A 13,059-nucleotide genomic window follows, 5' to 3' on the forward strand; every position below is an offset into this window, starting at 1 on the left:
TGTTCCCAGGAAGAGTCATGAAAGATGATTGACAAGAGGAGAAGATGCAACATTGAACTGCAACATAATATTTGACTGTTTCTAATAGTACGTATTCCTAGAGTAGGTTAACATCTTACACCTTATGCCCTACGACTCACCCAAAACGCAAATTCACCTACGTTCTTGCCTCACCACCATCCATTTTCCAGATCTTTTGCCTTTGCAGTTGCTTCTGCTACTGCATAGTTCACCTGCCTCATACCTTTTTGCTTGAGATTACTCAGTTTCGTGAACCTCTCTTTATGGGAAGTTCTGCTTTGATCGATTGTTGATTTTTGAGAATAATTTGTGCTTTATATATGATCTTGCTCTCATTTGAACCTGAACTCTTTATGAGTACCTACTGACACCTTTTCACCCTACTCTCCGAGTATGGAGTTCTTCCTTTATGGAACATGCTTGATGCATTTTATTTAATTTGAATTAAACATTGATTATTGAAGCTAATATGAATATACTTATGCATTTGAATAATGATGATTTACTAAACTGAATAATAAAACCCTTACAACTTTAAATAACTCTCATGATTGACTGAAGCTAAGATAGAAATTGTGATTGCTATTTATGTGATGAGTTGCACCAGATCCTCTCAAATACAATGGCCAAGGTTCATTGACATTTTGGGCTGTAGCAAGATCAGCCCAGTGTGTGATGCTAAACTAAGTTTTATTAAAAGTGATTCCCACTCCAGTACCATTAACAGGCCATAATCTTGACCATCAATAGGCATGAAGAGAAGCAAGCCCATGTAATTATCTTGCGTTAATGATCACGTTTCTGTACGGAGTTTTAATGGTCAGATGGATTAATTAGAATCAATGGCTGTAATCCCTAATGAACATTAGTTGCTTACTAAAGTAATAAAAATAAATGGCGCAAGCCAATGTAGCCAGAAAGTAAGGAGCATTATTCAGTATAATTGGTCCTATGCAGCATGACCATAAACACCGCCAAACAGTTTAAAAGTTTATTGATTTTGACAAAGTTTTTAAGAAAACCCCACAGCAACATATTACCTATAAAACCATTGTTAAAACTTTCATAATTTTAAAATAAATTTGCAATACAAATGTTAGCAACATTGATATCTTATACATATTTCATTCTTTTAAAAAACTCATCACAATAGCTTCACAACTGAGCTACAGCGTACACATTTTCAGGGAATAAAAGCTGCTAGATGAGCAAGCGGTAGCATATGGAGCTCCCCACTCTAGCAGCATGAGCAGCGGCTGCCACAGGGCCTGATGGTATGCTGTAACTGTGTCACACTTAAAACATATTAGTGGTTTTTTGGCCTCTTCTATCAGCATGTCTTCAGAGAAAATGCAAATTAATAAAAACTCTGGGAACAGATAGTTATAGGCCTGGATTGGAATGCGCAGTGAGGGAAACAGAGAAAGAGAAATAATGAAAATAGTCAACAATATAGGGAAAAGCTGTAAGGCAGAATAAGTAAGGATGAGAGAAAACATGTGAGTAGATAGGCGAAAGAAAGAAGAAGGGAGGGTGATAGAAAGGAAAGTCACAAGGGAAAGTAAGAAAAAAGGGGAAGGTAGTATGAAAGATGACAGAATGAATAGAATAGAGGGAATTGGGAAGAATTGATAGATGGAAGTATGAAATAATGGATGGAAGAGTGAAAGGCTCAACAGGTGAATGTGAAAAAGGATGGAAGAATAAACAGTTGGGGATGAGTGAAAGGATGGATGCGTAAAAGGACCGATGGAATGATCCATAATTATACTGATGGATGGATGGATGGATGGATGGATAGGTGAAGGGGAGAACAGAAGGATGGCTGAATAGATTAAGAAGTAAATGGCTGGATGACTTGCTGGATCAAAGGAGAAGTAAGAGGTGAAATACACCTTTCTAAGGAAGGTTCGATATGCCTGCTTTCATACTCGGTCTGATTAATATAATAGCATTTTTCAAGTAGGGCGATGCTATAATTTTCTGGCAACTCCTGTGCAGACAAGAAATGGGTAGAAAACATGCATTAATAGCTTCCAGTCTCATATTTAGCAACTCAGCATAAACACATATAATAGCAAATCACAAATTATGTTCCGTCTATCTATCAGGAATACTAAAGAATCCTAATCAATATGTGTCAGAACTTTTTCACATGATATGACTGAGGACCATCACATTTAGAATATGACAGTTGTCCCAAGGTCTCTGATTCGTGGGAACTTTAAGCCCCTTTTGTCTGTTTCTTATGTTTAAATAACTTTTTATGTATAATTTAGGTCGTGCTTACTCTTTCAAACCATACAAACAGTTCCTCTGCCAATAATATCAAAATATTTAAATCAAGAGAATCAATGTCACAAATGTAATAAAAATACACACTAGAGGGACACAATGAAAATATTTTAATTGGATTAGTGCAGCCGCAGCCCATGCAGGCAAGATCGGTGGGGCCGGGTGGGGGCTGGATTTTGCCGTGGGGGGTGGTGGTGGGGGGGGATTTCACCAGACAATGACGAGGGAAAATGTAATTATTTATTTAATTTTCCCTCTTCATTATCCATCGAACTCCCCTCCACCCGGCCCCACCGCTCTTACCTGCAAAGGTCGGCTGGACTAGTGATTCAGTGACAAGAAAATGTTTGGCGCTTTAGGTGCTTCACATCTTTGACCTGGAAATAAACATAGTGTGTAAAAGGGAGAACAGAAAAGACATATGATCACAAAATAATAATGCAGAATCATCTCCCATATACTTGGTCATTACAGCTGAGAGGAACTTTGTAGAATAAAGATCATATCTCGACAGAGTCTCGACCCTTTCTAAATAATAGGGTCATCATCAGGAAAACAATTGAGTCTGAGACAGCTTAAAAATATATGGTTGATCAGAGTAAGGAAATTGCCTCTTCTTTGTGGATAACTTAGATAACCCTGTCCATAATATCTTCCATTGCCACATGCCACATACTTCTATTGCCCCTGATAATGTTCAAAGTCTGCAAATTGTTTGGGGCCTGTCATTAATAACTTTGATGTTGTTTGATGAATCTTCATGAATCTTTCACAAAAGTGCTCTTTTTTGCCTAATTTCTTTATGGAAAGTTGTGGGGTTATCCATTAAGCATGGGTCCAGAAAAAAGGGGGTCCCAAAATGCCAAATCCATGCATTTTCCATAGACCTTTTGGAACAGCCCTACTGCAAAAACTGCTGAACAGAGTTGCACCAACTTAGGTAAAAAGCTGGATCTCGGCATAGTAAGGGTGCTTTTTGTGATTTGGTGTAAATACATTCAGTTGTTTTTAAGAAATTATAGTACAAAAATATTTGTGTATCGGGCGGTTGGGTTTGAGGAACTCTTGCAGGTGTCTCTCGAACCCAACTTAATAAAATAGAGCATTATGTTTGGCTTTGAGGCTTTTTGCCCTTGGGCCTCATCGCTCTGTGTGGTGTGCACTCCTGGGGGTGCGAGTGCTCTGATTGGCTGCTATTGCAGGACTCGGGGACTTGGACCCCTGTCCTGAGATTTCCTGAGAAAATGGATAGAAGAGGGCAGGATAGGTATAAACTTCCCCCAAACCTTTGTTGGAGAAGCCCCCCAGGATAACATTTAAAAAGAAATTGTCTTTAAATGCAAAATCCTGTGGGAGACCCACAGGATTGAGGTATTAACAAAAACATGCCCACGTTTTCTTTTTTATGATTTTAACCCAGAGTATGAGCAAGGACCAGGGGTCATTATTAGTAATAATTTGGAGAGGGCGGATGTGAGCACCCTCTCGGAGCCACTATTTGGCCCTGAGTACCCCACATCACATGCCTTCATCTCAAGCCACTAATGGGCTCTGGGGACCTGTGGCTGACAAATAAAAAACAGGGGAGGAAGGCTTGCAACCCCTCCCCGAGCTACTAATGGGCTCTGGGGATGCCATCGCCCGAGCCAGCACACTCACAGTGTCTAAAGGAGCCCACCCCAGGACACAGTAGTCTCCCTGCCTGCAGGAGCACGGGCAGGCAAGGCATGGAAGTTCCCACCCAGTGGGAGCTTCAAAAATGCTCCTGTCGCAGGGAAAAATAGCTGCACCCACCAGGCAGGAGCAAAACTGCCCTTTGTTTCCCCCAGGAAGGGTGCATGTGGGAAGCTGGTGGGGCACAGGGGCACTTGGGCACTCAAAGCACTCCCCAAACATGGTGTTTTGAGTATGAGGCCCCTGAGGATGGGGCCTCAGGGGCCAGAGAGGCTCATGGATGAGGGCTGTGTACCACCTGTCCTTAATTTTTTTTAAACTGGGGATCCGGTTCCTAACACTCCCAGAGGCTCGGGAGGAGGGCTGTGTGCCCCCCTACCCTTACTAAGAAAGTACAGCCCCAGGGGAGGGGAGCAACGAGCCCAAATTAATAAAGAAAATGGCCCGGAGGATGGACTCCCTGGGGCATGCGTAGGTTTGGGAGGGGGACTGCGTGCACTTTTCCATTTAACCCCTTCTATGCTCATGACGGAGCGGCTCCGTCATGAGCCTCGGTTGTGCTGTGCTCATGACGGAGCGATTCCGTCATGGCCCGCTCGGTGCGCCTGCGCGGCGCGAATTGCGCGCCTGCGCTGGACGTTCCATTGAGCAGGCGGGCCATGACAGAACCGCTCCGTCATGAGCACAGCTCAACCGCGGCTCGTGACGGAGTGGCTCAGTCACGAGCATGCGAACGCCGCTCGACCCCCCTGCCCCCTTAGCCCTACGGCGGAATTCCCGCTGCAGCGAAGGGGTTAATAAAAAACATACAGCCCCAGGGGATGGGGTCCCTGGTTCTGTAGAGGCTGGAGGAGGAACAGGTGCACCTTCCTCCCCTAATAAAAAAATACTGCCCAGGAAATAGGGTCCCAGGGCCTTCAGAAGCTCGGGAAGAGGACGCTGCACGCTCCTTACCCTTACAAAATATAACATATGATTGTGCAGGGTGGGCACTGTAACACCCAAAATACATTGTTATTAAATTATTAAAAATGTTTTGGCTTTATGTATGGTAATAAAATTAACTTTGTATTAATGAAAAACCTAGAAATTCACTGAAAAAAGAATGAAGTAGCATTGTATTTAGGTAACAATTTCAGTGTCAACGTAACGTTTAAAAAAAACACTGAAATTCACCAGTTACAATTTTCTTTAATAACTATACCTCGTGACCTACGGTACTTTTAACTCACACCCTCGCCATGCAAAGATAATTACCCTACATATGATATCACTCATGACATGTTCTATGACACAGTTGATGACATTTCTGCAACCTCTAAATGACATCATTAATGACAAGTGCATGGTGGAGCGTGAGTTATGGTTTCCTTAGGGCACAAGTTTGCATAAAACTTGCCATTCTGCTAATCCAGACAGCAAAGTTTCAGCATGCCATACCTACTGAAGATCCTTCCACCACAAGCAAGGTAAGGAGGGGTCAAAATGTGTATAATTACCAATTTAGCAAAAACCGCTGAAAGCATTTGACCTAATCTTGGCCTAAAAGTAGAAATCTATTAAAAAAGAGTGCTCTTTCTTTGATTTGATTTAACTCCGTTTAGTAGTTTTTAAGATATTCACATTCTAAAAAAGTGCCTTTCAGGATATAAAGGGTTTACACTTTTGTTTATCTTGTCCGTTTAAAAGTCATTTGTTAATTTGCCTATTACTTTGCCACTGTTTGAAGAAGAACTCTGAAATTTGTCACACACTTAGTGCCTTTTTATGTGTAAGGTGGTCCTCAGGACTGGTATACTCATGGTGGTGGTCTGACCACTGCCACACTGCGGGTCTGCTTGCAATATTCTCAATATTGTGGTTCGACCGCCACATAACTGCTGGCTCGGCTGGGTTCAAGGATCCCGCTGGGCCGGCGGTCTGCAACTTGCATGAAGACTCTGGTGGTGCTGCTGCCGGCACTGTCGAGCAAATTTTGAGACTGCCATGAAAAAGGTTTTGGATGGGCAACTAAGGGGTCCTAACAGGGTCCCATGCCATATCTGGGCCTGGTGGTGCATATGGGTGGGGCACCCCATTCCTGCACGGTGTGGCATTCATGCCACACCATGCAGGAATGTTGCGCTGTCATGGCAGTGTTAGACTCTCCCATGAACCTACCAGCCCACCACATTGAGACTGCCCACCCGACCTGGATTCAACTTGGAATCTGGCGGGCACACCACGGCCTTGGTGGTCCTCCTGTGGACAAAGCAGTGGCAGTGCTGCCAAAGTCATAATAATAACTCTAAGTACATTCACATTACTTTTGCCTTCTTCAAATTTCAGTTAAAAAGGAGGTGGGGATGCAAAACTTAATAGCTAGTAATAAGTTAAACACTGTATGATGAATCTGCACAAACTATGCGAGAATCTACTGAGGAATCATTTTCTATTGGTATGTTAATTTTTTTGCAAATCCCTAAGGGGGCTCGATAAGATTTTTATTTATTTCTAGCTTTGGTGCTGGTTGATCAATCTGTGTCAAGTGAGACAAGTAGTTAGCAAGTGATACACAGTATAGGTATAGTAAGTTTTGTAAAGATACAAAGGGAGGCAAGTTATCAATCTCTTTGGCACAGATGGATGGAGCTGCACACAATTTGGTAGAGACGTAGCAGGTTTAATAACCTTTTAATATATTTAAGTTTGTGCAGATCCACTCTTGGGGAGCAAATTAAAAAAAGTGGAGGCAAAAACGTATTCAGTTACTAATAACATTGGCACTGTATGATGAGTCTGTACAACATTTTGCAGAAGCTAGGAAGGTTTCATTTTTTAATGGTATGTCCAGTTTTGTGCCAATATATCGACACGGGGGCAAAGTAAATTGGGGCAATAACATTTGCGCATATCTTTGATGAATCTACATCAAATGTGTCAGGCAGTTAAAAAAGTTGGCAGAAGCTAGGAAGGTTTGATTTTTGATTGTTATGTCAAGTTTTGTGCCAATCCATCAAGGAAGGGCAAAGTTAAAGTGGGGCAATAACATTTATGCATATCTTTGATGAATCTAAATCAAATGTGCCAGGCAGTTAGAAAATTTGGCAGAAGCTAGGAAGGTTTAAGTTTTGATTGGTATGTCGTTTTGTGACAATCCATCAAGGAAGGGCAAAGTTAAAGTGGGGCAAAAACATTTGCACATATCTTTGATGAATCTACATCAAATGTGTCAGGCAGTTAGAAAATTACATCCTGTGCAGCTATTCAAGGTTTTGTGCTAATCCAATGGGGGAGGTGTTAAAGAGGGAATCAATATATTTTTTGATTTACTTATAACTTTGCCCCAGTCTGACGGATCTGTGTCGGAAATTTGGCAGAAACTTAGCATGTTTAGGTTTTGTCAATTTCATGCATACCCGTCAATAAGGGGGGGGTTTCAATTGAGGCAATTGTTCATCTGCTAATAACTTTGGCAATGTTTGATGAACTGTCTCACAATTTGGAGGATATTAAGCGAGTTTGGTATGCAATTGGTTATGTTAAGTTTTGAGCAGATCCCCAGGGATAAATGGGAGGATAAATACATTTTCACTCACAAATAATTTTGCTACCATTCAATTAATCTGCATGAAATTTGGCAGCTGCCAAATTAAGCCTGATGCAAGACCAAGCATCACCCACTGCAATCAGCTGAAGGTAGTTGGCCACAGGGCCCGGCCGAAGGCTGCACACCGTATCGAATGGCCACATAGCAAGTTATGCACAATTGAGGTTGGACAGCCACAACGAGTTGGGCACAGCCAACCGCAACAGCGCACAACCAAATGCAGTGTGTAGAGGGCATTGGGCAGGCAAGGTATGTGGGAGCAGGGCATGTCCCCAGGTCTGGCTGTGCCAAAGGTTGTGTGCAGCAGGGTTGACAATTAAACAAATCTTGAAAAAAACAATGAAATCCACTTCATAAATCTACCGTTAAAAAGTGCACACAACACATGCCATAGCTTGCCCCACCCACCATGCACATCTACTGGGCAAAGGTACAGAAACAAACAAATGCTCAAGATAACTGGGCGGTGTCATGGAAGATGGCAGAGTTGTGGTGTAAGTTGTGGCTTTGCTGTCCATACCTTGTGTGACCCTTGACCCTTCTCCAGGGCCGGTCACTCCACACACTCCGCGGACACCCATGAGTGTGCCCCAGGTCCCTCACCTCCGTTTTTCCCGCTCTTCTCCCCCGCTCCCCGCCGCTGCTCCCCTGCGGCCCACCCCTTTTTCTTTTCTGTGCCCCCATTCGCCGACCCGCTCCTGCCTCCCAGCTGCTCCTCCCTCCCACTTGGCCATTTATGGCGAAGTCCGCGCAGTGCTGAGCAGTGACCCTTGACCCTGCTCCAGGGCTGGTCGCTCCACACACTGCGCGGACCCCCATGAGTGTGCCCCAGGTCCCCCGCTACTGCCACGAGTTCACCGCTGCCTGCAGTCGAGGATTCTGGGTGTGGTAGTCCGTGTCTGTTCTGCCCTGATCCGCCGCTGCTCCTGCAGCTGAGGATCCTACGCTTGGTTTCTGTATTTTGTGCCTGTATTTACTCTATCTGTTTCTACTGCCTGTGACTGTTATTTCTTGTTGTACTTTTGCTGCCCCTCACCTCCGTTTTTCCCGCTCCCCGACACTGCTCCCCTGCGGCCCTTTTTCTTTTCTGTGCCCCCATTTGCCGCCCCGCTCCTGCCTCCCAGCTGCTCCTCCCTCCCACTTCGTCATTTACGGCGGAGTCCACGCGTACGCGCAGCGTGCACGAGCAGCGGGTGCGCCAAGGCAAGCCTGTCTGCGCCCGTGCGCGCCTGGATCGCGCCCAGCACCAGGACCCCTGGCCCCGACAATGCCAGCCCAGGCGACGAACGTACGACGCCACTACGCTCAACGCACTCAACACAGGCAGGAACCCCGCCTGCTACCGAGCCAACCCGAAACGCACCCACGGACCCTTCACCTGCCAGGCCTGAAATTCTCCTGCCTCCGACCCAGCACCGCTCCCGCCAAGCCAGAAACCAGCAGCACCCACCTCAAGTGCATCCTGCTCAACACCCGCTCCGTCCACAGACACGCCGTCGAACTCTGAAACCTCCTCGACACCACCTCACCAGACGTCGCCTTCCTCACAGAAACCTGGATGAACGCCTCCTCAGCACCCAACATCGCCATAGCCATCCCAGAGGACTACAAGATCACCCGGAGGGACCGCGTCAACCAAATTGGAGGGGGCATCGCCATCGTCCACAAAAACACCATCCGAATCACGACCAACTCCTAAGACACCCTCACCGCCACTGAGCACCTTCACTGCCAGATACACACTGACCACAAGACCACCCTCAGAGGCACTCTCATCTACAGACCACTGGGACCACGCACACAATTCAGTGAAGCCATCGCAGACTTCATCAGCCAGCACGCCCTTATCTCCTCAGACTACATCCTCCTAGGAGACCTCAACTTCCACCTGGAGAACAACAATGACAGCAACACCGCCGCCCTGCTGGACAACCTCGCCAACCTCGGACTCAAGCAACTCGTGGACACCCCCACCCACTACGCCGGACACACGCTAGACCCCATCCTCTCCTCCAGCAAGCACATCTCCTTCAGCCACTCCACCGGACTACACTGGACAGATCACAGCTGCGTCCACTTCAACTTCAGGAGAACGACGACTCACCACCACCCGCAACAGGTTCCCCGCAGAAGCTGGAGCAAGATCACCGCCGACCAACTCACCACCTCTCTCAGCCAGAACCCTCCAACCAACACAAGGGACCCTAACGAAGCAGCCCGCAACCTCACACAGTGGCTCACTAACTGCACCGATGACCTCGCGCCACTGAAGAACCCTCCCAGCAGACCCGGAAGCAGGAAAGCCTCATGGTTCACCAACGACCTCAAAAACTCCAAGAAAACCTGCAGCACCCTCGAGAAAGCCTGGCGCCAGGACCAGACAACGGAGAACATGACAGCCCTCAAGAACGCCACCCGCAAACACCACCAGCTAATCCGCACCACCAAAAGATCAACATTCAAAGAAAGCCTGGACAACAACACCCACAACAGCAAGGAACTCTTCAACATTGTTAAAGAGCTCTCCAACCCCAGCGCCTGCAACAACGACATCACACCCTCGCAAGACCTCTGCAACTCACTTGTCTCATTCTTTCACCGCAAGATCGCCAAAATACAGAACAGTTTCAGTGCACAGACCTCACACCTACCCACCGATCCAGCGCCCCCACCACCACCCTCTGCAACTGGAGCCCAGTCAGCACTGAAGACACCATCCGCACAGTGAACACCATCCACTCCGGCTCCCCCACCGACCCCTGCCCACACCACATCTTCAACAAAGCCGACTCCATCATCGCACCCCAACTCCGGGACATCATCAACAGCTCCTTCGAATCCGCCCCCTTCCCGGAGAGCTGGAAACATGCCGAGCTCAGTGCCCTCTTGAAGAAACCCACCACAGACCCCACGGACCTCAAGAAAATCCGCCCCATCTCGCTTCTCCCTTTTCCTGCCAAAGTCATCGAGAAGACGTCAACATACAACTCTCCGCCTTCCTCGAGACTAACGGATCCCTCGACCCCTCGCAGACCGGTTTCCGAGCAAACCACAGCACCGAGACCGCCCTCATCGCAGCCACCGACGACATCAGGTCCCTGCTCGACAACAGGGAAACAGCTGCACTCATTCTACTGGACCTCTCAGCAGCCTTCGACACCGTATGCCACCGCACACTAACACATCGCCTCAGCAACACCGGAATCCAAGGGAAGGCCCTGGAGTGGATCATCTCATTCCTCGCCGGAAGAACCCAGAGAGTCCGCCTCCCCGGGTTCCCATCCGCGGCCACCGAAGTCATCTGCGGCATTCCACAAGGATCCTCGCTCAGCCCCACCCTCTTCAACGTCTACATGAGCCCCCTTGCAGCAATCGCACGCCAACACAACCTAACCATCATCTCCTACGCTGACAACACCCAGCTGATCCTCTCCCTCACCAGCGACCCCGCCAGAGCCAGCCTCCAGGAAGGGATGAAGGACGTCGCGGAATGGATGAAGCTCAGCCGTCTGAAACTGAACTCCGACAAGACGGAAGTCCTCATCCTGGGCCCATCTCCATCTGCCTGGGATGACTCCTGGTGGCCCCCTGCCCTGGGCACCGCCCCCAAGCCAACGGACCATGCTCGCAACCTGGGCTTCATCCTGGACGCCTCCCTCACGATGACCAAGCAAGTCAACGCCGTCTCGTCATCCTGTTTCAACACCCTGGGCATGCTCCGAAAGATCTTCAGGTGGATCCCCACCGAAACCAGGAAGACGGTCACCCAGGCCCTCGTCACCAGCCGGCTGGACTACGGGAACACCCTCTATGCTGGAACCACAGCCAAACTCCAGAAAAGACTCCAGCGCACACAGAACGCTTCTGCACGACTCATCCTGGACATCCCCCGTCACAGCCACATCTCGGCCCATCTGAAAGACCTGCACTGGCTCCCCGTCAGCAAGAGGATCACGTTCAGACTCCTCACCCACGCACACAAGGCTCTCCACGACATGGGCCCCGAATACCTCAACAGCCGCCTCGCATTCTACACACCGTCCCGCCAGCTCCGATCCGCCAGCCTCACCCTCGCCACCGTCCCACGAATTCGCAGAACCACCACCGGAGGAAGATCCTTCTCCTACCTGGCGGCCAAGACATGGAACTCCCTCCCCACACACCTACGGCTGACCCAGGATCATCTCTCCTTCAGGAAGCAACTCAAGTCCTGGCTGTTCGAGCAGTAGCGTCTCCCCCTCCCCCCAACGCCTTGAGACCCTATCGGGTGAGTAGCGCGCTCTACAAATCTGCTGATTGATTGATTGATTGATTGTAATTTGACGAGTTTGAGCTGGAACCATAACCAACGTTTTTAATTGTTTTTCTTCAGTGAATATATATAAACTATGCACAGTGTAGCAGGCTATTTGTGTAACGGGCTATTTGTTGCTACTGGGTTTAGGTTGGTTATAGTGCCCTCCCTTTCTTTGTGACATGGTATTTTTTCATGCGTTATTCTTTTAGTAAAAAAGGTATTTGACAAGAAGCAGGATACAAGGAGTTACATTCATGCCTTAAAGTAATATCAAATGAAGATGACTAGTGATTACTAAAGGAGTAGTTTTCTCGTCTAAACTCATTGTAATCCAAACAATTTCTCCTCATGCTCATTTTATTAGTCTGGTTCCTTTATTCTGTATGTATTGAGCTTGGAATGCAAAGATGTATATTTTATATTGCATATTAAGTGTAAGTCACTTCAAGTTATTTTCAATAACGTTATTTGAACTTAAAGTCATTGTAACATGCAATGTGCGTTTAATAGTACATCTGCTCGCTGATAATGCGCCACATTCGCATACACACATCACTGGCTGCATGACAACTGCTTAAGCCTGGTACCCTACGAGTTCCTCAAATTCATCATATTAAAATTTTTCGGGTCTCATTTATGAGAAATGACGCATCGCTGCTTGAAAGCAGGGATGCGTCACTTCTCAGTGCGTCCTCCTTGCGACATGATTGATGCGTCATATTTATAATATGACGCATCATGTCGCAAGGAGTTACAGATACGTCAGTATTTCCGACATATCTGTAGGCGCAAAAGTGACGCATTGCTGGAGTGTGTCACAAAAGTGACGCAACTCCAGCAATGTGTACTTTCACATGGGCAAGTCCCATGTTGTTAGTGGCTGCGTCAGTCTTACGCCTGCCATGAAGCAGGTGTAAGATTTTGACGCATTAGCGGCCAAGAAATGGCGCAGTGAAATCTTTTAGATTTCACTGCGTCACTTTCATGACCCTTTCTTGCGTCAAAACGCCCCCTTGCATACATTATACCTGGCGCAGGTATAATGTGGCGCAGGGGTTTACAACGTAACGCATCTACCTAGATGCGTCACTTTGTAAATATGGCGCAACAAGGCGCATTTTGTACGCCACTGGTGCGTCACAAAAAGTGACGCACCGGCGGCATAAAAGTGACGCACAGCCTC

Source organism: Lissotriton vulgaris, chromosome 3_1 (assembly GCF_964263255.1).
Source record: "Lissotriton vulgaris chromosome 3_1, aLisVul1.2, whole genome shotgun sequence".
Lineage (NCBI taxonomy): Eukaryota > Metazoa > Chordata > Amphibia > Caudata > Salamandridae > Lissotriton > Lissotriton vulgaris.